The sequence below is a fragment of the Pipistrellus hanaki genome, assembly GCF_964339955.1.
Source record: "Pipistrellus hanaki genome assembly, chromosome: 8".
NCBI classification, from domain to species: Eukaryota; Metazoa; Chordata; class Mammalia; order Chiroptera; family Vespertilionidae; genus Pipistrellus; species Pipistrellus hanaki.
The window spans coordinates 41,281,089-41,305,493 of NC_140510.1; the positions used below are offsets into that span (position 1 = coordinate 41,281,089).

The 24,405-nt window shown below is 41.8% G+C and overlaps 1 protein-coding gene across 5 annotated transcripts in view; it reads right to left on the bottom strand.

Annotated features, from left to right (window-relative positions):
- GALNT3 (polypeptide N-acetylgalactosaminyltransferase 3) overlaps positions 1–16,559 on the bottom strand; it is a 47,695-nt gene extending 31,136 nt beyond the window's left edge. For 2 of the 5 annotated variants that reach the window (XM_084891603.1, XM_084891599.1), the window contains exon 1: positions 16,156–16,518. The gene's annotated coding sequence lies outside the window, so the exon portion shown is untranslated. Of the gene's footprint in view, positions 1–677; positions 762–16,155 lie in introns of those variants that run through there. The other 3 variants (XM_084891602.1, XM_084891600.1, XM_084891601.1) reach the window with 3 other exon arrangements.
- Between the last annotated feature and the right edge of the window lie 7,846 nt (positions 16,560–24,405).

The following is a 24,405-nucleotide window of genomic DNA, read 5'->3' on the forward strand; positions in this document are numbered from 1 at the left end:
AAGAAAAGCCCCTTCCCACCAGTGGGGCAGCCAGCAAAAGAGCAGTATTCACAGGGCCCAGCTCCATTATTACCAAGTGGCAACTAGAATAAAATTTAGAGTTCAGAAACAATAAACTGAACAGCATCGTTCACCCTTGTGACTACTCAGCCTCCGTATGCAAACTTCCCCAAATACTTGAACAATAACAAAACAGTTTTACATTCCACCTCACAAGATGAAGCGTCCTTCTCTCAGTGAAGAGGATACCTCAAAATGAAAAGACGCAGAGTGCTTACAGCCAATGTACTTCTCAAATTCTATGACAGTCCCACTGCATATTCTGTTACCTAAAGGCTAAGTTGTAAATTTAATCTCTAACACCTATGTAATATATTTTTAAAAGAAAAGGGGAAGGAGTTAAGAAAATTGTTAGCATATAAAAAGAAACACACACACACACACACACACACACACACACACACACACACAAAGCAAAGGAAAAAATGTGCAAAGCTACTATAATTCTCATTTATGTAACTGGCCATGAAACCATAATTGGTATCTATGGCTTCCTTCTGTGAGTCCATAGATGTTGGTGCTGGCAGAAAGGGCAAACCGATATCCGAATATTTACCTATGCTAATGAGGACAAATCTCTGCTTGCTCAATGATGTAAGAAATCAAATATAACCAACCTGCCCCAGTGGCTGGCTGGAACCCCTAGGCACTCAGTGCTGGTGCCTGCAGATTAGGAACTAGGCAGTAGTGATAGCCAGGTCACCTGTAGAAAGAGTAAGTCCATTAGCCTATATATACATAGCCTTCCCTCCTGCCACCACGGCCATGTTTATGGGCCCACTGAACAAGCTCTGGAGTAGCTGGGGAAAGAGGCTGACTGACATCCACAGTGTATCATTTTGTCTACTGTGTCTTATGGTGGGCATTCAGATGGGACTAATTTCTCTTTTTTTAAAATATATTTATTTATTGATTTCAGAGAGAAAGGAAAAGGGAGGGAGAGAAAGAAATATCAATGATGAGAGAGAATCATTGATCAGCTGCCTCCTACACACCCCGTACTGGGGATCGAGCCCACAACCCAAGCATGTGCCCTTGGCCAGAATCGAACCTGAAACCCTTCAGTCTGCAGGCCGATGTTCTATCCACAGAGCAAAACTGGTAGGGCTTCTCCTCCTTTTTGAAAGGTCAATCCTCAAACCTCTTCTTCAAATTTCCTTGTTACAAATCTTCTACTCCTCCTTCCAAATCCCTGATCATACAGTCAAACCATTAGCAACTGCCCATGGACCATTACTTCTGTACTTTTAGTCCTCTCTCATTCCAGACACAGTGTACAATCATATCTACTGTTCAAAATTCTGCCTACTGGGAGAATTTTCCTTCCCCACTATATTTCATACTCAGGGTGGGGCTGTAGTGCTGTAGCTGGGGTGGTATGAGCCTGACTATAAACCAGAATTGAGGTTTTTCTTCTTCCATCAACTAAACTAAGGATATCAAGAGGTCAAAGGCATGGGTTAAAGGAGAGGTCACACAACAGGAGTTGTTATTAAAGATGTCTGAGACTTGTCATGCAAGTTGTACTTCACAGAACTGCCCAAGCTCTCTCCCTTACATACCATTTTCACTCGATGATAGATTGCTGCTATGCATGCCCAGCCTTATGGCTAGGTCCGTCAGACAACACCCAGTTAATGAGGGGAAGCCCAGGTGAATAGTTATCTGAAGGAGTCATAGATTTATTTCAAAATCCCAGAGATCTGCACTGTGATTCTGCTATTCATTCTTGCCAGAGGTTCTATGCAGCATCCCTATTTGCTACAGAACTTAGAGAATCATTGGATCTGCTCAGTTATAAAGCGAAGTGGTAGCACAGTGTGCACTGTATTCTGGACTTGCTCTATAGCCTTTTCTTGTGCTCATCATCATTAAATTCTAGCAGTCTTGTCCTGGCTGGTGTTCCCAATGGTTAGAACATCAGCCCACACACCGAACGGTTGCAGGTTCAATTCCTGGTCAACAACATGTAACTGGGTTGCAGGTTTACTTCCCACTTTCCCCCACCCTCGTCTGGGTATATCCGGATGTGTCTCTCTCACATTGATGTTTCCCTCTCTCTCTCTGAAAAAGCTATAGGAAAAACATCCTCAGGTGGAAGATTAACAACAACAAAATAGAAAAAAAGTAGCAGTCTTAAGGGTTACTCTGTAGACAGGTTAAGGTAGTATATTAAAATGTGTATATGTTGCCTCCAAAATACAAGAAGGCTATTGAGCACAGTAACCAATGAATGCTCAGAAATGATACTGAAGTGCCCCTGAATTATTGTGAGAATAAATTATTGCTCTACAATTCTCATAAACTTGAATAAAACATCTGAAGTATTTGCTTCTTTCTGCTCCTCAGATATAATCAACATAATAATGTCATCAATACAGTGGACCAATGTGATGTTTTGTGGAATGTTGCAAAGATAAATATTTATAATACAGGAGAATTGGCCTGGCTATGGGGCAAGACTATGAAGATACACTTTGGCCCTGTTAAATAAAAGCAAATTGCTTTTGGTGGTCTTTGTAAATTGGTATGAAGAAAAACAATTAACCAAGTCAATAGCTGCAGAGCAAATGCCAAGGTCTGTGTTGATTTGATCAAAATACTACAAAAGACTCAGCTCACTTGGAATCAGGCAACGTTTAAATTTACAACAGTCTAGTCACTCTCTAAGATCTGTCTTCTGCACAGGCCAAATAAGTGAATTAAATGGAGATGTGATAGATATCACAAGTCTTATTTCAAATCTTTGGTGGTGGCATTAATCTCAACAATTCCCTCAGGAATATGGCATTATCCCTTAAAAAAAAAAAAAAAAAAAAAAAAAAAAAAAAAATATATATATATATATATATATATATATATATATATATATATATATATATATATATATGTTTGTTTTTTTATTGATTTCAGAGAGGAAGAGAGAGGGAGCGAGAGATAGAAACATCAATTATGAGAATCATTGATCAACCACCTCCTGCAGGTCCCCTACTAAGGATTGAGCCTGCAATCTGGGCATGGGCCCTTGACCAGAATCAAACCTGGGACCCTTCGGTCCACAGGCCAACACTCCACCTACTGAGCCAAACCAGCTAGGGTGAGATATGGTATTCTGTTTGCTATTTTAGAAGGGAAGAGAAGTTCTAACGTCTTAGCTCCCCTATTACAATGGTCCCGAATCCATGATTTAGACCCAAAACGAAGATTCACCTGGGCCCACTGAGAGTCAGGCTTGAGCTAAGACTCCAACTTGCCATTTTTATTGATAGACTACAATGGTATTTTACGGTCCCCAGGAATTAGTATGAAAGGTTTGAGTATTTCCTTTTTCCCAAAGCACAATCTCTCTCATGCATGGCTCCAGGTTCCTTTGGGGAAGCTGGGAGGAAGATTGGTGTTGTATGCGTGGGCAGTGGTGCAGCACTCTTCCTCAGGGGGAATAGGACCCCAGTTCGGAGAAAGGGATCTGGGCCTGTGAATTGACTTAGGTTTGGCAACTGGGTGAGAGGTTGTAACTCTCAAATGCATCAACTAAAATCTACATTTTTGCTAGCAGACCTAGAGTTTTCCTGTTTTATACACAAAGTGATACTGTAATTCTGCCCATCTATTTCATTCATTAGTTACCACTACAAGTCTGTCAAAGACATTACCTGATTTACCAAAATCACTTGTGAGCCAATGCCTTCTGATTACATCTATGTCTCTCTTTCCATTCTATATAATAAAGAGGTAATGTGCAAACTGACCATCAATCCAAGACACAAGATGGCCGGCCCCATGTGGTCAAATATGGTCACCTCCATGTGAACACAAGATGGCCACCACAAGATGGCCAGCAGGGGAGGGCAGTTTGGAGGGACCAGGCCAGCAAAGGAGGGCAATTGGGGGGACTAGGCCTACAGGAAAGGGCAGTTGGGGGTGACCAGGCATGCAAGGGAGGGCAGTTGGGGTGGGGGGGATGTCTGCAGGGGAGGGCAGCTGGGAGTGACCAGACCAGCAGGGCAGGGCATTTGGGACAGTGGAGTGGTTAGGGGTGATTAGGCTGGGAGGCAGAAGTGGTTAGGGGTGATTAGGCTGGGAGGCAGAAGTGGTTAGGGGCAATCAGGCAGGCAGGCAGGCGAGTGGTTGGGAGCCAGCAGTCCTGGATTGTGAGAGGGATGTCCAACTGCTCTTGAGAGGTCCCAGATTGGAGAGGGTGCAGGCTGGACTGAGGGACACACACTGCCCTCACACACAATCCCTCCCCCATACACGAATTTCATACACCAGGCCTCTAGTTATTGTATATGTACCTTCTTTGTCCCTGGTGCTTACGTAAGTGCTGCCACTTGGTTCCTGCTACCATGAGATCCCATCATCTCCACTGAAATCAGGGAGCCAATCTCAATGGCTACAAAGGAGAGCAATCACAGATTTCTTTTGTACCAATGCTGGGGCTCCCCTCACTGCTTTTCTCAATACCTTAGTGAAGCGAGTGTCTACTAGGTCTTGTCATGGAATATAGTTGGAAGTGGATGTGCACACAATAAATCTAGTCAGATGTTTATGAAGGAGTCCATGCACTCGCAGTAGTAAAATAATTTCTGTCCCTTCATTCTTTCTTTTAGGTCCCAAAATACTAAGGATAGGTGAATGGGGAAGCAAGAGAGTAAAGACTTCTTGATCAATAACTATCACTTTCCTCTCACCTACCTACAGGTTTATCCACAACTCATTTATCCTCCACCTCTCAACTTCCATTTTCCTCTAAAACAGGTGTCACCAAACTTTCTGTAAAGGGCTAAATAGCTGTGTGTTTTTTTCTTTGTGACCCTTTTGCAACTACTCAGGTCAATTTTTCTGATGCCAAAGTAGCCATAGATAATACATAAATGGATGGACATAGCTGATTCCATAAAATTGTGTTTGTGTTTACAAAACCAGGGGCCCAAGGGTGCAGTTTGCCAATGGCCAGTCTAGAAATTCAAAAAGACTTCAACATCAACAATGATATAGTTTATCTATACTTACCCTTTCCTTTCTCTGTTAGCTGCTACATCCTCAGATATGAAAGAAAAATTAATTCTCCACAAACACTGTTCATAAAAGCAATGTCTGTCTTTACGATTAGGCTTTATCTGTGTCTAATGTGAAGCACACAGTATAACTCCATATATACAATTACCATCTCAAATAGCCCACTCCTGATGGTGAAAGTATGAAAAGACCCTTTTAATATACGTTTCAGTTGGAAATAAACAGTGTTAGCGTAAACTTACCATCTTCTTCCAAAAGCTGGCCTTAAGTAATTTTCCTCAGAACCATACATAGACAATTAACACACAGTGAGATCTATGAGACATATGCTTAATGTCAGGCTCCACATAAAAAATAAAAAAAATTTTTAAAAAGGGAGGGGGTAAAACACTAAACTACTTCAGTTGTTTAGTTGTTTTCACAAATATGTATTATAAGACAGGAATTGTAGCAGGTACAAAAGGAAAAAAAGGGCAGGGTACCTAATTATATGGGGTTTGTACTTAATTCTTTAGTCAGAGGGGAGAGGCCTAGATGGAGGTCAAGTAGGGTAATGAATGACCTAATAAGAACAGACATTTGGAAAGATTATTCTTGAAGATTTGCTGAATATGGATTAAGGGGATAGGGGAAGAGAAAGGAGTCCAGAGGCAGTTAGGAGACTATTAAGAATAATCCATGCAAGAGCTGACTGGAAGGGGTGTGGGAGCTTAAGAAGAGAGTTAGTGAACTCAGCAAATGAATCAATGGGAGACTGGGAAGGTGGTTAAACTGCAAAATGTGTTAAGAATGGGTTTTTGACTTGTCGAAAAAGACCAGATAATGGAATGCTCTCTGTTCTAGATTATTTGCAGAGAAAGACCCAGAGCTAAAATAATGGACAAGAGGCCATGAACAGTAAATAAGATGATGATAGAGGGCACAGACTATAAGAAGGAAACTGAAGTAACAATAGAAACAAGTGTGATCCAGTTAAAAAAGATGAGCCATATCTGAAAAAACAAAGGTCATGGCCAAAAAGCTCAATGAAAAAAATTTGCATTAGAAACCCTCTCTGCACTATTACTTGTCCTCCAGAAGGGCCCACTGTGCCATCAGGTATTGACTACTGGGTGTGTGTTTTTTATCCTTTTACCCTTATCTCGTTTGACTAGGAATCCTAGGAATTGGCAATTTGAAAGGTCTCAATTCCCCATCAATGTGTAAGGTGTGAGAATAACTTCTAGAGATGTTCCCCCCAATATGCTTGTACACAAGTGAAATATCGGCCTGTAAACTTACACATTAAAGCATTGTTTTAATAACAAAAGGTTGAAACAACCTACCACTCTAACAATATGGAACTTAATAAATAAGCTATGATATGGTGGAATATTATCCTATATAATAGCCTACGTGGCATCACACCCCCGCACAACATCACAAGATGGCCATCACAAGATGACTGCCCCCATGTAGTCACAAAATGGCCACCACAAGATGGTCACCACAAGATGGCTAGCAGGCGAGGGCAGTTAGGGGCAACCAGGCCTATAAGGGAGGGCAGCTGTGGGCAACCTAGCCTACAGGGGAGGGCAGTTGGGAGTGACCAGGCTGGCAAGGGAGAACAGTTGGAGGTGATCAGGCTGCTAGAGGAGGGCAGTTGGGGGCAATTGGGCTGTCAGGGGAGCAGTTAGGCATCAGTCAAGCAGGCAGGGTAGCAGTTAGGAGCCAGCAGTCCTGGATTGTGAGAGGGATATCCCAAGGGGTCCCAGATTGGAGAGGGTGCAGGCCAGGCTGAGGGACACCCCCATTCCCCATGCATAAATTTCATGCACCGGGCCTCTCCTGCTAAGATAAAAACCAAGAAGCTATTTTATATGCTGATAAGTTATCTCCAAAATAAGTTAAATGAGGAAAAGAGCAAAATTTATTTGCTTTTTATAAAGAGAGAAAATAAATGCATATTGTTTTTATATTTTAAAAGATAGCATTGGTTGCCTCCAGAGAGAAAATGGGTATGAGAGGGCAGTTTGAAAGAAATATACCCTTCCTTACTTTTTAAAAAGAACTTTGAATCAGGTGACTAGAGTAACTATTTACAAAGATAGTAATAAATTAATCAATCAGAAAAGAAAATGTAAAGGTAACATGAAGATTTTTTTGACAGGCAGTATCTCAAATTTCTTAATTCCATTCAGCATTTCTCAGAAAGCTACTAGGGAATATGTTCCATCCAAATGAGGGAGTAAATAAACAACAAAAGCCACAGTATCTAAGAAACAGAGACTCCAAAGGAAGTGTCAGCAAAAAGAAATCCCGAATGACAGCTATGGAAGCCTAGGAAGCAACAGTACAATTGGAACAAGAAGACAGATGGCTCCAGCAAGGGACCGACATACCTGATAGATTCAATTGTGGAAAAATCACACTGAGATGTTGGATTATAGAAATAAAAATTGACATATGGAAAAACAAAACATTCATTTTTCTTAAATTAGTTAATTATTAATTCCAGGATAAAAATAATATCTACAAGAAAGGAACCATACTCCTAATATACTTATTAGCTCAGCAGTGAACAATATTTATACCATAATAAATATAAAATGCATACTAAAAGAAAGAACATGAGAATTATATTGGCAGGGGGCATGTGTGTGAAAGAGCTAAATATTTATCTACAAAAATGATGTTACCTACCATAATGTCAAATATTGATAAATTAAGAAATAGTAGTATAAGCATATTATTTCAAAAGGTAAATATTGTAAGAAACCCATCTCAAAGTGTCAAAGTGGCTGCCTTTAGTCAACAAGACTAGGGGAGATAAGCATTGACTGGATTTTTGTTGCTGTGGGCATTATAAGCCTTTTAATAATCCTATTAATTTTATTTACGTATCAGTAGGATACAAGTACAGAATCAGATTGCTTAGATTTTAATATTGGCTCTGATGTTTGACCAACCTTGTAATAGAAGCAAATTACTTCATTTCTCAATTTTCCTCTCTCTAAAATAAAAAGAGAAATAGTATGTGCCTTGTAGGGTTGCTCTGAAGACTAAATGATTAATTCATGTAAGTTGCTTAAAATATACCTGGCATATAAGTGCTCAATAGTAAATAAGGACTGATAATTATTATGACAATAAATATTAGTGTTAATTGATAAAAATATAAAGATATTATTAACTAAATCTAATCTTTAAAATATGAGCCACATATTAAAGTCTGCTTCCTTTGTGAAGAATTTTTTTTCTTTAAACTTAATACTCCCAGTTACTAAGTAGGACTTTCAGTCTTCATTCTAACCCAGTGATTTTCCACCTTTTTCATCTCATGGCACAAATAAACTAATCACTAAAATTCTGCAGCACAGCACAAAATATATTTTTTGCTAATCTGACAAAAAAATAAAGGTATAATTTTTATTCATTCACACCAGTCACCTACTGTTGTGTTGGCTGTTGTCATTTTTTAATTTGACAATCAGGGAAAATAGTCAGATACTGCATATTAAAAAAAAAAAAAAATCCTGCCGAAACCGGTTTGGCTCAGTGGATAGAGCGTAGGTCTGTGGACTGGAAGGTCCCAGGTTCAATTCCGGTCAAGGGGATGTACATTGGTTGTGGGCACATCCCCAGTAGGGGGTGTGCAGGAGGCAGCTGGTCGATGTTTCTCTCTCATAGACATTTCTACCTCTCTATCCCTCTCCCTTCCTCTCTGTGGAAAATTAATACAATATATTTAAAAATAAAATAAAATAAAAAATCCTTGCAGCTGAAAATCACTATTCTAACCCATAGTTGGGGGTGGGGAGGCGCTAGTGAAAAACTGCAGTTACAGTTAGTGCTGAAAGATGAGTTTTAGCTATAGGGCAAAAGAGGAGGGCAGAGAATTCAAGGCAGGGGGGATGGCACTTGCAAAGACCTAGAGGCAAGAGGACCATGGGAATAAAAAAAAAGGTTAACAAAGCCTGAGCAAAGGACTTTGATGAGAGAAGAGTGTGGTGGGCAGGAGCTATTTGATGAGAGAAGTGTGTGGTGGGCAGGAGCTATTTCATGTCAGGCCCTTAGGCCATGCTATTGCATTCTCCTAAGACCTAAGGCAATGAAGGGCTTTTTGGCAGAGACCAAATGTTCTAAAAGATCACGATGGGTGCAGGGTGGGACCCAAGGAGAAAACACCCAGATAGAAGAGTAGGAAGGCCATTGCAAACGTTCAGGCAAGAGATGATAGTAGTGACAGGAATGGAGGAATGTAGATGAATTTGAGAAATATTTATTGAATAGACAAAACTGTCAGAATTTGGAGATGGAATCTTATGCCTTTCTTGTTTTATTTTAGTCTAATTACATTATATTCCTTAAGTAAAAGTGCCCACCCCCGACACTTGTCAAACTAATGTACTCAGTTGTAAAATATTGATAAACAAAAGCTGCAAGACAGTTCAATCTCAAAGTTAATTTTTCATTTCTAAATGGTAAAACCCAGATCCTGGAACAGAACCAAAAGGCACAAAATAATATGGAATTCAAAGGAATGAGATGGAAATAACAGCAACCCAAATTAAACAGGCTAATTAAGTATGGTGCAACAAGTTCCCTACTCCCCAGTTCCTGTGGTCTCTGCCACAGAAAGAGCAATATCCTGCCTTCTTGGGCTACTTTTACTGCAACGATTTACTCCACAGCAGGATTAGAGGAAAGAAAGATTTTTAAATGCTTTTTAAATAAACCAAAAGGGGGTTTGGATAGGTGGTGGGTGGGTATGTAAGCACAGACAGGTGCGAAAGCAGACTATATGATATCACATATGTAAAGCACATTATGGAAGTATCCACAGGACATATCGCCTGGCTCAGATGTGTGTGGAGGTATGGGTAGGTGCAGTTTTCTAAATAAGGCAAGAACTGCGTTGAGCCTTAAGAGCCAGTAAGTTACAGAGGTAGGTCATACGGAAGGCATTCTCAGCAGTGGGGAGTAATAAACAAAAGCACGAATGTGAGATCTGTTGGTGGAATATAAAAGTTGGTTTGCAGAGCAAACAAGGGTCAGATCCTGGGTGGGACCATTTTAGGGGCTGCAGGTTCTATCCTGGGAGCTACAGAAAGTGTTCCCGTTTCCATCTTTAAAGAGATCATCATCTTAGGGGTTCTGCTGAGGATGGATCTGAGCATCCTTTATGGTATCAGGTAGCTTTGAAACATCAGGTGGTTTTGGTACTTCAGTCAAGCGTTAATGAGACCCTCAACTAGGGCAGTAGAAGTGGAAGAGGAATTTAGGGGGGGGGGGGAGTGCAGGTGGAGCTGGGAGCACGGAGCCAAATGTATTTTAAAATTGAGAATTATTTTGGGTGTCAGAAGGATGATATGGTTCACATACCCAATATAACAGTGTATCCCCAGCAGGGCCTGGGACAGTACCATGTAATCAAAATTCAGTACTATTTCTGCAGTGAGACGCTTCCCACCAAGCAGGAGAGACCATAAATAGCCTCCTGACAGTTCACTTAGGTTTTATAGCAAATGAGTTCAAGTTTTGCTGACAAATTTACCAAAAAAATATTTGGGTTTCAGAGACATTTTGGTTTTAGAATTGCAAAGAAATGGTAAATGAACTAATACTTATAAATAGAATACATGAAGTGAAACAGGTTGTCTTTATGTGGTTTTTTTAAATGTGTTTGTTTTGTTATATGGGGTGAGGGTTCTGATTTTCACATGTGTAATCTCAGGTCATTATGAAATATTAAAGATGTCCAGCAGGCAACGGGATACATGAGCAAACTAGTTCAAACAGTTTGAAACTGAAACAATTATAGGGAAAATGTGTACTTAGGGAAAAACTCTCTGTTTTAGTGCCAAAAATATGAGTCCAACTCAGAGAATGACTCAAAGACAATCTAATTGTCAATAGTCACCTGTGCACCTATGGATGAGGACAATGGGGAGTGGGGAAAGGGCAGAGGGTGTGGTGGGAACCTGGTGGAGGAGAGCAATGGGGGGGGGGGGGGGAGGAACATTTGTAATAATATGAACAATAAAAACTTATTAAAAAAATAGTCACCAATGACTAGAATTCAGAATCCTACTTGTCTTTGCTTTGACATAAGTTAATGCTCTTTGGCCTCTTGTCATGGCTGGCACTGATCTGGATTCAATGTTGCTAATGGCAGTACATTAACTGAGTAAAATTATATAAAACTAAATATTCTTATATGAAATAGATGCATAATTAGATAAGAAACTAAAAATATTTCCTTCTCAATCACATTTTATACCCATACAAGATCTGTCACACCAAATTCATTTTTACACTATGAACCAGGGAACTGAATGTGTCTGGAAATGATTTGGGCACTGATCCTTTTCAAAATATTAAATACACTAATAATTTCTTTAGAAGAAATATTCCTTCTATAAGGAATATGAAGGCTGCTTAAAATTAAAAGCTATCTGAACTTCCAAGCCTGTATCCCTACAGGTCATTAAGGGATCTAATCTAATCTCTCATTCTCTCATCTTTTTTTGAAGAAAGGATTATGGTCTAAAACAGTCTCATAACTGTTTTATAGTACAAGAAAAATATTAAAAGATTAGCAGTCCTATGTTTACTCTAATAATTTTTTTTCAGACTCCACCCAGCACTATAACTTGGCCATAAAATTTAGAATGGAACTGAACACAATTATTTGTATCCCTCAATTTTTCAGTTGATAACTATTACCATCAAAGTCCCATTAGGGTGGCTCTGGACAGGTAGCTCAACTGGTGAGAGCATTATCCTGACATGCCAAAGTTACAGGTTTGATCCCTGGTCAGATCACATATAAAAATCACCTTATGAGCCAACACGGGTTTGGCTCAGTGGATAGAGCGTCGGTCTGTGGATTGAAAGGTCCCAGGTTCGATTCTGATCAAGGGCATGTACCTTGGTTGCGGGCACGTCCCCAGTAGGGGGTGTATAAGAGGCAGCTGATCAATGATTCTCTCTCATCAATGTTTCTAACTCTCTATCCCTCTTTCTTCCTCTCTGTAAAAAATCTATTAAAAAAAAACAACAACAACAACTAATGAATACATAACTAAGAGGAACCATAAGTCTCTTTATCCCTTCCTCTCTCTCAAATCAATAAATATTTTTTAAATCCTATCAAAGTAATCCATTTAAAATACTATAATGTATAATGAGGTTTTATGCAGTTCTCAGTGTTTGATTTAGTCTAGCTCCAGGTTTTAGAATATCAAACCTTTCAATGAATATCTAATAAAGACTACAGTATAATTTTCTATATTAAAAAGAACAGTTTTGAGTCCAGCCAGTGTGGCGAATGGTTCAGGAGGTCATGGTTCAATTCCTAGACAGGGCACATGCCTGGGTTACAGGCTCTATTCCCGTAGGGTGCATGCAGGAGACTGATGAATTAATCTCTCTCATCATTGATGTTTCTCCCTCTCTGAGATATAAATATATATACACACATACATATATGTATGTATGTGTGTGTGTATATATATATATATATATATATATATATATATATACAGTTTGATTTTTCTTTCTTGCAAGTATGTAGGGAAGAGGAAGAGAAATAAGGAGGGAGGAAGGAGACAGAGACAGAGTCAGTAAGCTGGTAGAAAAATCAGCCTTAAAAAATTCAAATTCAATATGGGATACCATCATTTTCATTATTGGTTCCAGCCCATTTGTGGTCATAAAATCAATCCAGTGTGTTGAGACCAACATTTTAAAAATAAAATAAGAGAACATCCATGTTGTAAGGTTTATTGTTTTGAGAATCTTGTTTCATTTACAGTATATACACACACAATCAAGTGTAGTGCATTGAGGCACAGAATGTAACTCTTACTTAGGATCACAGTCCAAAAAAAGTTTAAAAAATATTGGTGTTGAGGAAGTAGACTTGCCAACCAAAAATCTTGAATGTTGCAAGTAGAGGAAAGACCCTGGGTAGCTGCCTCAAAAAATATACTCTAAGCCAATACAATAAAAGATCAGAGGACTGAATTGTGTTGTCTATGTTGACTCAAAAAATTAACTGTGGCTCTGTAAAACCAAGAAAGGGTTTAAAGTCTCAATCCACATGGCATCTTGGATACACATGTGATTCACAGTAAGAGGAAAAAAATGATGGCCTCAGTCTCCCTGCAGTCAAGTATCACCTGGACAAGTAGAAATTTGGGTAAACCGGAGCTGGACATAGAGCAATTGACTATTCTGTCAATTACAAAGACCTTACAAACCATCTGAGAGACAAGGACAAACATCTAATGATAAGTGAGAACCTGGGCCCTTTCCAGCTCAGGACTGTCTGGGTCCGTCTGGGAAAGCTGCCTGGCCAAGTCATGCCCCTCTGACACCGGGTCCTAGCCACCTGGTTGGGGGGTGGGGGGCGGTGTTGGGCGGAGACTGGCAACCTGTTAGCCCCAGTGGGAACTCTGTCTCCTCGCACCTGGCACAGCCCCTTCATAAAAAGCAAAGATAATGTGAGCTTTGAGTCAAGCCACTGGAATAATAGCGCCATGCCTACCACTAACTTGCTGTTAGAACGGAAATTAAACCATCTCTCTAGGCTTCAGTTTTTCATAGACTGGATGGATTGACTGGATCTCCAAATGAGAAAGAGATCCTGAGCGTGTTAAGACGAGAAGATATTCCTGATTTGTTTTATGGCTTCATTATCTCAACCTAAGGAAGTATTATTTTTCCAATTCTACAAATAGTTTAACTGAGGCACACTGTTACCAAAGCTAATGCAGACATGGTGCATCTCTCCCTGGAGCTAGAAGTAAAGATTCTCTAATAGCATCTGGCCCAATAATCAATGAGGATTAAATTAATGCTCTACTAGTAAATTCAGGGAGCAACCTCTGCCTCTGATTTTAAACAGTATTTAGCACATTTATTTCTCTATATGAAGACAAGATTAAGCAGGCTCTTTTGAGAAAAGCAGAAAGTAATGGTTGAAAAATATCCAGTTATGTCCTCCCATGCTGTGTTGTTTTAGCTTTTAATTGCACTGCTTTTTTTTTTCTTTAACACTACGTGTTGCCTAGGGGATTTTATGTTAAATGTACAATTTAAATATATATGTATATTTTAATTAGCAAAGATAGAACTCAAACAAACCTAGGTAGTGGAATTTCCATTTATTATTAGAAATTTCTATGTAAAAAAAAAAAAAAGAAATTTCTATGTAAAAATGCTGCTTAAAGCAATATAAAAAGAAAGATGCTTGGTACTCAACTGTACTTTTTGTACAGAAAGTTTAATATACATGCACACTAAACTTCAAATATTAAAAGTTAAATTTAAAGAAATCTAATTGTAGGTAATGACTTAAACCTCATGCATTTCAGCCACAAACTCAAAGAAAAAATTGTACAGTAAAAGCAGTCACAGATTTTCCCCAAACCAGAAATTCTCAATAAATATTTTGACTCTAATATTTCCATTATGTAGTATAACTTCTCTATCAACTTATAGCTAGCTTCACACTGTCTAGAAATCAGAAAGAAAAAAAAAACTGGTAACTCCACAGGGTTCTAAAAACAGAAATAGTTGTTGGATGAGTTTGAAGTGAAGTGTTTCTGATGAGTTTTCAGAGAAGGAAGTGCCTTGAGGAGAGTGTGAGGAAGAAGGAAATAAAAAGTCTAATGCAAGCCCCGGTTTCACCCTCAATCCTTAGGCTTCAGAAAAAGCCTAATTAACCCAGGAAAGGAATTTGGGCCTGGCACACCCAGGTTCAGACGTGGCAGGATCCTGAAACAGAGTGGTTGTTTTTTTTTTTTTGAACCTTTGAGTCATATGCCACAGGCAGACCAGATACAGGTCGTTAAGTCAACAGGTCCTTTAAACTAAGAGAGGGTGTGCGGTCGGTGACTGGCAGCTGGGTTTCCTCCCGCCACGAAGGAAATAACTCTTTCTGATCAGACCGGAAAGTGGGCGCAGCTCTGGCTCAGGGAGCGCACCCGGAAAAGTGCAGAGACCAAACAGAGAGAGAAAGAGAGAGAGAAAAAGAAAGAGAGAGAGAGGAGGGGGGATGCCCGCGTCCTGACCACAGCGCGCCTTCCAAACCACTGGGAAACCGGCGAGATGGCCCGGCGGCCGCGGCGGCCCGCCCGGGGCTGTCTGGGTCCGGGGGCAGCGCTGCCCGGCCGAGTCCTGCCCCTCCGCGCCCGGGCTCGGCCACCTGGGCCCCGGCGGGCGGAGGCGGGCAACCTGTTGGCCCGAGGGAAACGCGGCCTCCCCGCGCCCCGCCCGGCCCTCCGGCCCCGCTCCCCAGCCTCCCCGGGGCCAGCGCGGCCCCCGGGACGCCAGCCCGGGTCCGGCTCCGCTGGAGCCTCCCCACGGGGACCAGCGCGGGTGACAGGGCCACCCCGGGGGGCACCTACCCCCGGCCTCGGGCGCCCCTTCCGGCCGCTTCCACGGGGGCAACTGAAAGCTGCCCTCGAGCCCATCTCCAACCGGCCCCGGGGGCCGGCCCCCTCCCTCTCCCCATCTCTGACCCCCGCAGCCGTCCACCCCCGCTTCTGCGGCTCCACCTGGGAGCCCCGATCTCCACCACCCCTCCCGACCCCCCAAACCCCCCGGACCCCCGGGCCGGGCGCGGCCCCCGCTCACCTGGGGGCGGGCGGGCAGCACCGGGCGGCGGCGGGCGCTGGACGTGGCCGGGCGCCAGGTGCAGGTGGCGGCGGCCGGGCTCCGGTTGCCGTCGCTACAGTTGCCTCTGCGCCCGGCTCCTCCTCCGCCACCGCCTCCCGCCTCCCCGCGGGCCGCCAGCGTCGCCGGGAGAGGCCGCCGCGGGGCTCCGCTTCCCTCGGAGGCTCCCAGGTGAGCTCCGGCGGCGACGTCGGCAGGGCGAGGCCCCCGCCCCGCGCCTGCGCGCCGGCCCCGCCCCGCCCCGCCCGCCCCGCCCGGCCCGGCCCTACCTGCGCCCAGGTGCGGCCCGGCGCGGGGCGGGGGGAGGGGGCGAGGGTCCCGGCACGCGCTCCGGCCCCGCGGGGGGCGAGGCTGGGTCCCCGCGCGGGGCGTGCGCTGCCCGGCGGCGTCCTCGGAGGAGCCCGCACTGACCTGGAGGCAGCGGGCACCTGGGCTCCGCAGCGCCGTCTGGGTCCGCGGGGGATCGGGGGACGGGATCGCTCCTCCGCGCTCTGCTCCTTCCTCTCGGGCTCGCCAAAGCGGAGGGGCGGGCTGCCCAGGGGCTGGGGCTGGGGGGGCAGCGGCTCCGGGGGCCGCCGCATGGCCGGGACGGTGCCCTCGAGCGGGGCTCAGCAGCCCTGTCCCCCGGGGGGAGGCCGGCGGGCTGCGGGCGCTCCCTCCCCGAGTGGGCTTGATTTCATCACTTGACTCACTTCGGCGCGGCTCGCGGTTTCCGTTTCTGCAAAAGGAGCGTGCTCCGGTCTGGTCGGGGCGCCTCACGTCCAAAGGAGGAGCCTTCCTGTCCCCCCAAGAAGAGCCTCTGGTGTTTGGCAGAGCCTCACTCATTGGGTACGCACCTCCCTGCCCCCCCGGATTGCCACCGAAACACACACACACCCCGGTTCCTGGAGGCGAGCGGAGAGAGGAGCACGCCTTCCTCGTTGGGAAAGGGACTGTGGTTTCCTGGAAAGGGCTTGCTTCTGCTGTAGGTTTGCGTTAGCTCCCCATCTAATGGGGAAGGCGAGGACGCAGGCTTCAGGGAGAAGGGGGGTTCTGCTGGTGGTGTTAAGCAAAAGATCATTGTCAACAGTATTTTTTTTTTTCTTTTATGGTTTTTTACAACTTTCTGTTTCAGCCTGCCTTATGCTGTGATAGCAAACATGAGCATGCCCGGAACCAGGACTGAACGTGACCTTTACACCATCCCATGAACTCATTCATTTATTTGACTGTATCTTCAATATATATATATATATATATATATATATATTGAAGATACAGTCAATATATATATATATATATATATATATATATATATATATATGAATAGGAATAGAAAAATAGCTGTAAACGTTTTAGTGACATGCTTAGATATAAGGTGACAAGCTTTTGTATAAAGTGTAGCTGTGGCCTTCCCCCGGGTATTTTGACACATACTTTTATGGTTCTTATTTACTGGTATATTCGTGTTACGCATGACCTAAGAATAAGGTCTTGAAATACCAGTTAGTACGGTATCAACAGTAGTATAGCTTTAGAACTTGCTTTATCTGACATTGATTTTTGCATCCATGGTGCTATGTTATACCACACCTATGAATTAGATTTGAAACTTTAGTTGTTTGTTTGGTATATTATGGTTACTTTGTAATCATCAAGGAAACTTTGTGTTGTGACCTCAGTTTTAGTGATTATATACAGAGAGAAAGGGAGAGGGGTAGAGAGAGAAACATCGATCAGCTGCCTCCTGCACACACCCCCCCCCCCCCACAGGGATGGGCCCCCAACCAAGGTACATGCCCTTGACCGGACCAAACCAGTTTTGGCTGTTGTGACCTTTTAATTTTTTTGTTGTGACCTACAAACAAATTTTAAGCTTTCTCTCTCTTCCCCCCAAAAAAGTTCAGTTCAGGAACTACTTATGTATATATGGTCATACTAACTTGATAATATTTGTCTTTAGGTCCTCAGCTAGTCACACTCACTACCCAAGTCCCAAGTCCTTCCTTCCCCTCCCCCCACCCCACCACACACACACATGCATCATTTTTTTTTTTTTTTTTGAAGTTCTGAATCTTGATTTGCTCTTTGCCTCAAAATGGAGTTGAGAGTGTTAGTCTTAGGGAAACTTGAGAAAATCCTAAATGTATATCGAAAAATTGTGTATCTCTTATCTTGGACCACACATCCCCGAATGAGGCAGGAACCAAAGATGATCAGAGTGGTGATGTCCCACCAGGCAAAGATAAACAGTTTTTACAGACAGCAGATGGGAAGAGAACAGCAATCTGGAATCCAAGGACAGAGATGCAGTGACAGCAAGACTAGTCAAGTCAAATAATAATGGAAAAGAGAAGCTAGGACAGCGCTATAAAAAGAGAGAGCAAGTCAGTTCAACCAAAATGCTGCATGAGGAGTGAAAAAGAACAGAAATAAACCATGAAAACCAGAAGTTACTAAAAATTGTCAGTTTTACAATGGAGACAGATAATTTAAACAAGGAAGCAATATTTTCTGAGTCTGGCACATCTACCAGCATTACATGTACTATTTCTTTCTGAAACTAGTCTTAAAATTAATGAAATTTTTTACTTAATAAAATGAAAACGCTGCAGGCCGGCGGGAGAGGGAGGGTGTTATTATGCTAAAAGTTTAAACCCTTAATCTAAGCAAATAAAGAGTTTTTAAAAGTGTCATACTATTCAAATTAAAAAAACAATTTGTTTTATAAAGGGAAATTAGCATTTCATAAAATAAAAACCAATTGCCTTAGTGTGGCCATGTTTCTCAGACAAACTTATTTTCATACTACATGTTTGGCACACAATGACAAGTAAAACTGAAAATTGAGCAGATTTTAGGAAAGAAGAGAGACAAATCTCTCTCTCTCTCTCTCTCTCTCACACACACACACACACACACACTCACACACACGCACACACACACCAAGATTAGAAAAATAATGCTTATTTATATGGTTTTGAAATAATATTCACTGTTTAATAACTTCTATTAACAGTTAAATTAATGCCAAGGCCAGTATCTGGCCCTTAGTAGATGCTCAATAAATATTTAACTGGATAAATTGATTTATTAAATCCCTTGAAAAAGTTAACATGCATAATTTCTTGAGCAGAGTACAAGTCCAAAGAATGGTTTAACCAAACATTCTGGAAAGATAATCTGGGGGCAAGTAAGGATAATGGACTAGGAATCTGAGGGACAAGCTTCTCATAACATTATCTACCAATTATGTGTTTCATAAGGCTCTATGCAAAGCAACTAACACTCCAAGTTACTTCTGGGCTTATATTTTTTCCCCCACAAAAAATAGTGGTACCAGGTGATCTATCTTTCTGATCTTTTATACTCTAATTCATGTAAACTCCATGATAAGAGAATGTTCTGGCAAAACAAAACAAAAACCTCTTCTGGATATGTAGAAACAATATGTAATTGAAAACAAGATGAAGACATATAGCATTTAATTGAGATAGAAATTGACATAAAAGATTGTAATATACATGTAACAAGTAAAATTGTTCAGATTCACTAAGTCCAACTTTAAACATTTTTAGTGTGTTAATTGTCTAATTGTTGGTTACGTAGGGCTTAGCAACTTTAGTTTGAAACATATTGCCTTATTTAACCTTTAAAAACCATTTTATTTCCTGTGGGAACTGGAGTCTCCAGTCAGCACCTCAAAGTCAAACTGAGAGATTTGGCTCTAAGACTAAACAAACTGAAATAATTTCTACAAAAAGAGTTGAATGGCTACTGATTCAAAAGGAGAATAGTCCTGGTATCATACTGAAGAGCCACAAATATGTGTTTGTTGTTTTTTTGTTTTGTTTTGTTTTGTTTTTGTTCTTTTATTAAGACTCAGCATAGTTGTACATTTAGTTTAAAATATTAGAAAAGTGAAAACATGAATAGTTTATTTTTAGGATGAACTGTCTTGGCCACTGTTTGATATGAGGGCTGCCTAGGTTTTGTTTTTTGTTGTTGTTTCTCCGCCTCTAAAAAATATCAGAACAACCATCTGGAACTTTCAAAGAAGTACAGATTTCTATGAGGGCACTTATTGACTTAAATTGCAGCAGGACTGTGTTTTGTTAATCTTGCATCCTAAATGCTTGGCACGTAGTAGGTGCTTAATAAATATTTGATGAAATGGATTGAATAGAGTGCAGAGTTTCAAGCTTTTAAGCATTAGCATAAGAGCAAAAAGAAATGCTCTGCTGACTCAGGCTAATATGCAATCTAGCTAGCACTAAATTCTGACAGTGGCTCCAAAGTATATTTTGTGGGAAAACGGTGACAGTCCTGTGTGATGTTGACCTTAGAGGTGTACTCCAGCTATCCTTGACTCAATCTTTTTAAAAATGATCTCTCTTTTTTTTTTTCTCCTGTAAAATTATGTTTTATTTGTAAAGCAATTCATGTTCATTATAGGAAAATTGGGAAATACAGATAATCTAAAAGAATCCAATTTTGAAATATATAACATTCCTTCTATGAAGATGAATTAGTGCTACCAGACCCTTTCCTATTGTATATCTTTCCAGATACTTTTATATTGAAAAGTTGGGGGAGTGGAATGTGCGATATGGAGGGAGGCAGGGACAGGGACATGTTTAAAAATAAAAAGCTAGATCACATTTGGGTGTTGTTTTTTGGCCAGAATTTTCTAATTAACATATTTTTCCATGCCAATAAATCCATTTTAACAGCATTATTTTTAATTACTGCATAGTTTCTTTTTGTAAGAAAAATCAGTCACTTATTATTGGATAAGAATAGTGTTTCCAAATTGTGCTATTGCAAACAGTGTTCTAATGATCACACTCTTCATCTACTGATCACCATTTCATCTGCTGAAACATTTATGGTTTTCTTCTGACTTTTATAAACCAGTTTGTATTAGCCATCCAATATCGTAAACAATGTTGATATTATTAGAGGCATCATATCACAAAGACTAAGCATAGAAAATATATTAGCAATTTAGCATTTTCTCTTTGTAAGAATATTAGTTCTAGTTTTCAAATCTTTATATGAAGGATGATCATTTTAAGGAAAACCTTATCACTTAAGACATATCAAAGCATAGTGTCCCACTTATTTCAGAAGTCAGATTTCTTATCTGATCATAACATACTATTTCCCTCTTCTGAAGATCTGTTTATCTTTTGATACAATATTCTTTCTTCTCCTCTCTAAAACCCCCCCGGCTCAGCCAAAAGCCCTAAAATCCTATAAAGCCTCCTGGATCAGCCCAAATCACCTTGATATTTCTTCATTTAAGTGCAGTGACATAAACTTCCCTTCTCCTTGGACTTCACTCCCCACTCTCTTACTCCTATACCATAAAGGGAAAATTGTGGAGAGACACTATCTGAGTTTCGTATAATTTACAGACAGATAACTTACAATGATTTTAAAAATAAAGCTGTAGTCCAGCCAGTGCGGCTCAGTGGTTGAGCATTTGACCTATGAACCAGGAGGTCAAAGTTTGATTCCCAGCCAGGGCACATGCCAGGTGTGCAGGCTCAATCCCTGATGGGGGCATGCAGGCAGCAGCCAACCAACGATTCACTCTCATCACTGATGTTTTTGTCTCTCTCTCTTCCTCTGAAATCAATTAAATTTTTTAAAATAAAATAAAATCCTAGAGGATAGGGATGCTATTTTACTGTAATTGGTCTAAGGCAGTGTTTCCCAAAATGTGGTACGTGTACTCCCAGGTGTACGGGAAGAGTTTGGTAGGGGTACGAGTTACACTGGAGTTTGGTGGGGATATGCACTGCACCTTGCATAGCTGCGCCTAATACATCCATTTTTTTTTTTTTTTTGACGAGGGGTACTCAGTGTTACAAAAATTGTAGAAGGGGTACACATATGTCAAAAGTTTGGGAAACACTGGTCTAAGGTATTAAACCAAAATAAATGGCATCAAGTTAAAGAGAGAAATATGGATTTTTTTTTTCATGCATACCAGAAAGGCAATTTTAAAGGAAATTATACTTTTCCAGTGTCTTTGATTTTTAATTTATTAACAGAAGAATGATTTGTTGCCCAAGATAGAATGTCATCATCATACCTCGTCCCCCACAGCTAATCACAGCATCAGAATGCACCTGTTCTCTACTCCCAAGGGACCCAGCAGACGCTCAGACCACAGCCCACTCTTCTGCTCTGCCAAGCTTCAGAGACAGGGCAAGCAGCTGGCATTTAGGGACACACACACACACACGCACGCACGCACGCACGCACGCACACACACACACCACTGCCCAGAAGGAAATTTACTTCTGTTGGAATGATCGGTGGGTAGCAGAGAAAAAGGTGAGGAAGAAGCTATTGTAGAAAGGGGTTTAGAGGGCTTAGGAAATGATATAGAAGAAGGAGAAAGGATGAAAGGATCATTTGTGTGGCACATCCTCTGAAGTCTTAAGGAGAAGTTTGGGGCACAGACATCCCCCTATTCCAAGGCCTGGTAAAGCAGCTTTACGCCTGGGAGTGAAATGGAAGCAGTTTAGCTAAACCTGGAACAAGCTCAAATTTCTGTCCCTCTTCCTTTCTCCCCCCACGGCAAACTCTGTACAACTTTGGAATAACTACCTCAGTTCTGTGGTAAAGATCTCAGCCTTCATCTCCATCCAGGGTGTATTTGATTCACAGTAAGATGGCATCCTGCAGGGCCTTGACTCCCCTAAAGAGTGCTTTGTGTGCATTAGCAAATTTGACCAGTAGGCAGAGAGAGCCCACAGTACAAGGCCTGGCAAGTGGATGACCCCTGCCCCGTTCTAGATGCAAATCCCACTCTAAGGCATCCCGCCGGCTGAATGGAACCAGGCAGCATTCCAGCCCTGCTTACCCTTCGGCAGGATACCTTTATTCAGGGCACAGCATACCCAGCCTGGCGTCTCATCCACTGACTTCTGTCTTCTTTCCGTTGGAACCCAGAGTGCCTGTGGAACTCACACTGGCCAGTAGACTATGGTAGCGGGGACGTTATGTGACTTCGGAGGCAAGGCCTTGAGACATTTCTCACCTTCTGCTTTCATTCTCTTGGAATGTTGCCAAGCCACAAAGGAGACTTGGAGAGAGGGGGCCAGCTGTCCCAGATGCACCAGCTGAGCTCAGACTCCAGCCAGCCACTAGCTAAATGCAATATTGTGTTGGAGCCTAGGCAAATCCTGGCAGGAGAACCGCCTGGTCAGCCCGCGACATTTTGATACATTATTGATTTGTTGTTATTTTAAGCCACTAAGTTTGGGTGGATGTTTTTTGTTTTTTTTAATTTTTAACGTATTTAACTATTTTATCTAAATTTGGTCTCTCGATAAGAACATAAGCATCATTTCCATTTAGGCACCCTTTTGTACTCTACCTGTTCATACAGAGAAAGCTTTTGGAATTTTTAAAGTCTAAGCCTTAAATGACTCCACACAAAACATATGCCACAAGCCGTGTGTGTTGAAGAATATGTGCTCAGTCTGAGTGGGTTTTCTATTCCCAGCCCAAATTTTGATAGCATGTGTTCAGAATGGGGAAAGAGAAGAGCATCGGGGGCAGGCGGGGTCTGGGTGGGAGCACGGGCAGCATGCTGAGAAGAAGCCCTGTAGCCTAGCCATACTGGACAGCTACATGCTACATGGGCCACCATGCACGTGGAATGCAATGTGCAGTGATGCAAGGGGGACCCTAGACCCAGACTGGTGAGGGGGCCCTTAGAGCAAAAGAGAAGTTGGGCTCATAGGTAGTACTTTGGAGAGCAGTAAGAGCCCAGGGTCATTTCTTGCCCAATGTTGGGTGATAACAGAAAACATTTCTAAATGGGGTCTTGAGTCAGGCAGGCCTTGGATAGTCCCTCGGTCTTCAGAGAACCCCCAAAACGTTGTCCACTGTAGGTGACAGTGATTTAGATCTGCTTTTGTTTTGCAAATTAAATTTTATTGGAAGAGAGACATGTGCATTCCTTGACCAATTACTACCAAGTGTAGAGTTGAATAGTTGTGAGAGAAACTGTATGGTCTGTGAGAAGATATTTACTATCTACCCTTTATAGACGACAGTTTGCCAATCCTTAGATGAAGCACAAAGAACTTCAAAAACCTAAGTCTTGTGTGATGACACATATAAAAAAAAAATAAACTGTGTAGACCATGACCAAAAGATGCATTGGGACCAGGATATAGTATCAGTGCATGACAGCCTGGATAGCTGTGATGGCCTAATGCTGATATTTCCCCTCTCTCATCCCATATCTTGCACTAGAGAACACCTATGGGAGATAGCTGATTCCTCACAAAACAGGGCATATCCCTGATTTTACTGAGATCTAGTTATTACCACCTGCTGTAAAAGGAATTTGAGAGAGAAATCAACCTTATTGACATAGAAAAATAACTTTAAGTTTCTTATATATCTGATTGTATCTTCAAAAACTAGCACTCTACAAAGACTTCCATAGTGATAAACACAAAATTGATGCAGAAGAAATCTATGTTAGAGTGTCAGCCTCAATGGGTTTTCCTTTGGTCTCTTGCTTTACAAAAAGCATTGCCATATCTGATGATAATAATAATGATGATGCACAATTCCTTATTCTACTCCCTCAACTGAAAGCTTTTCCATTCCCTGAGAAAACTATTTTCTCTCTTGTCTCAACCCCCC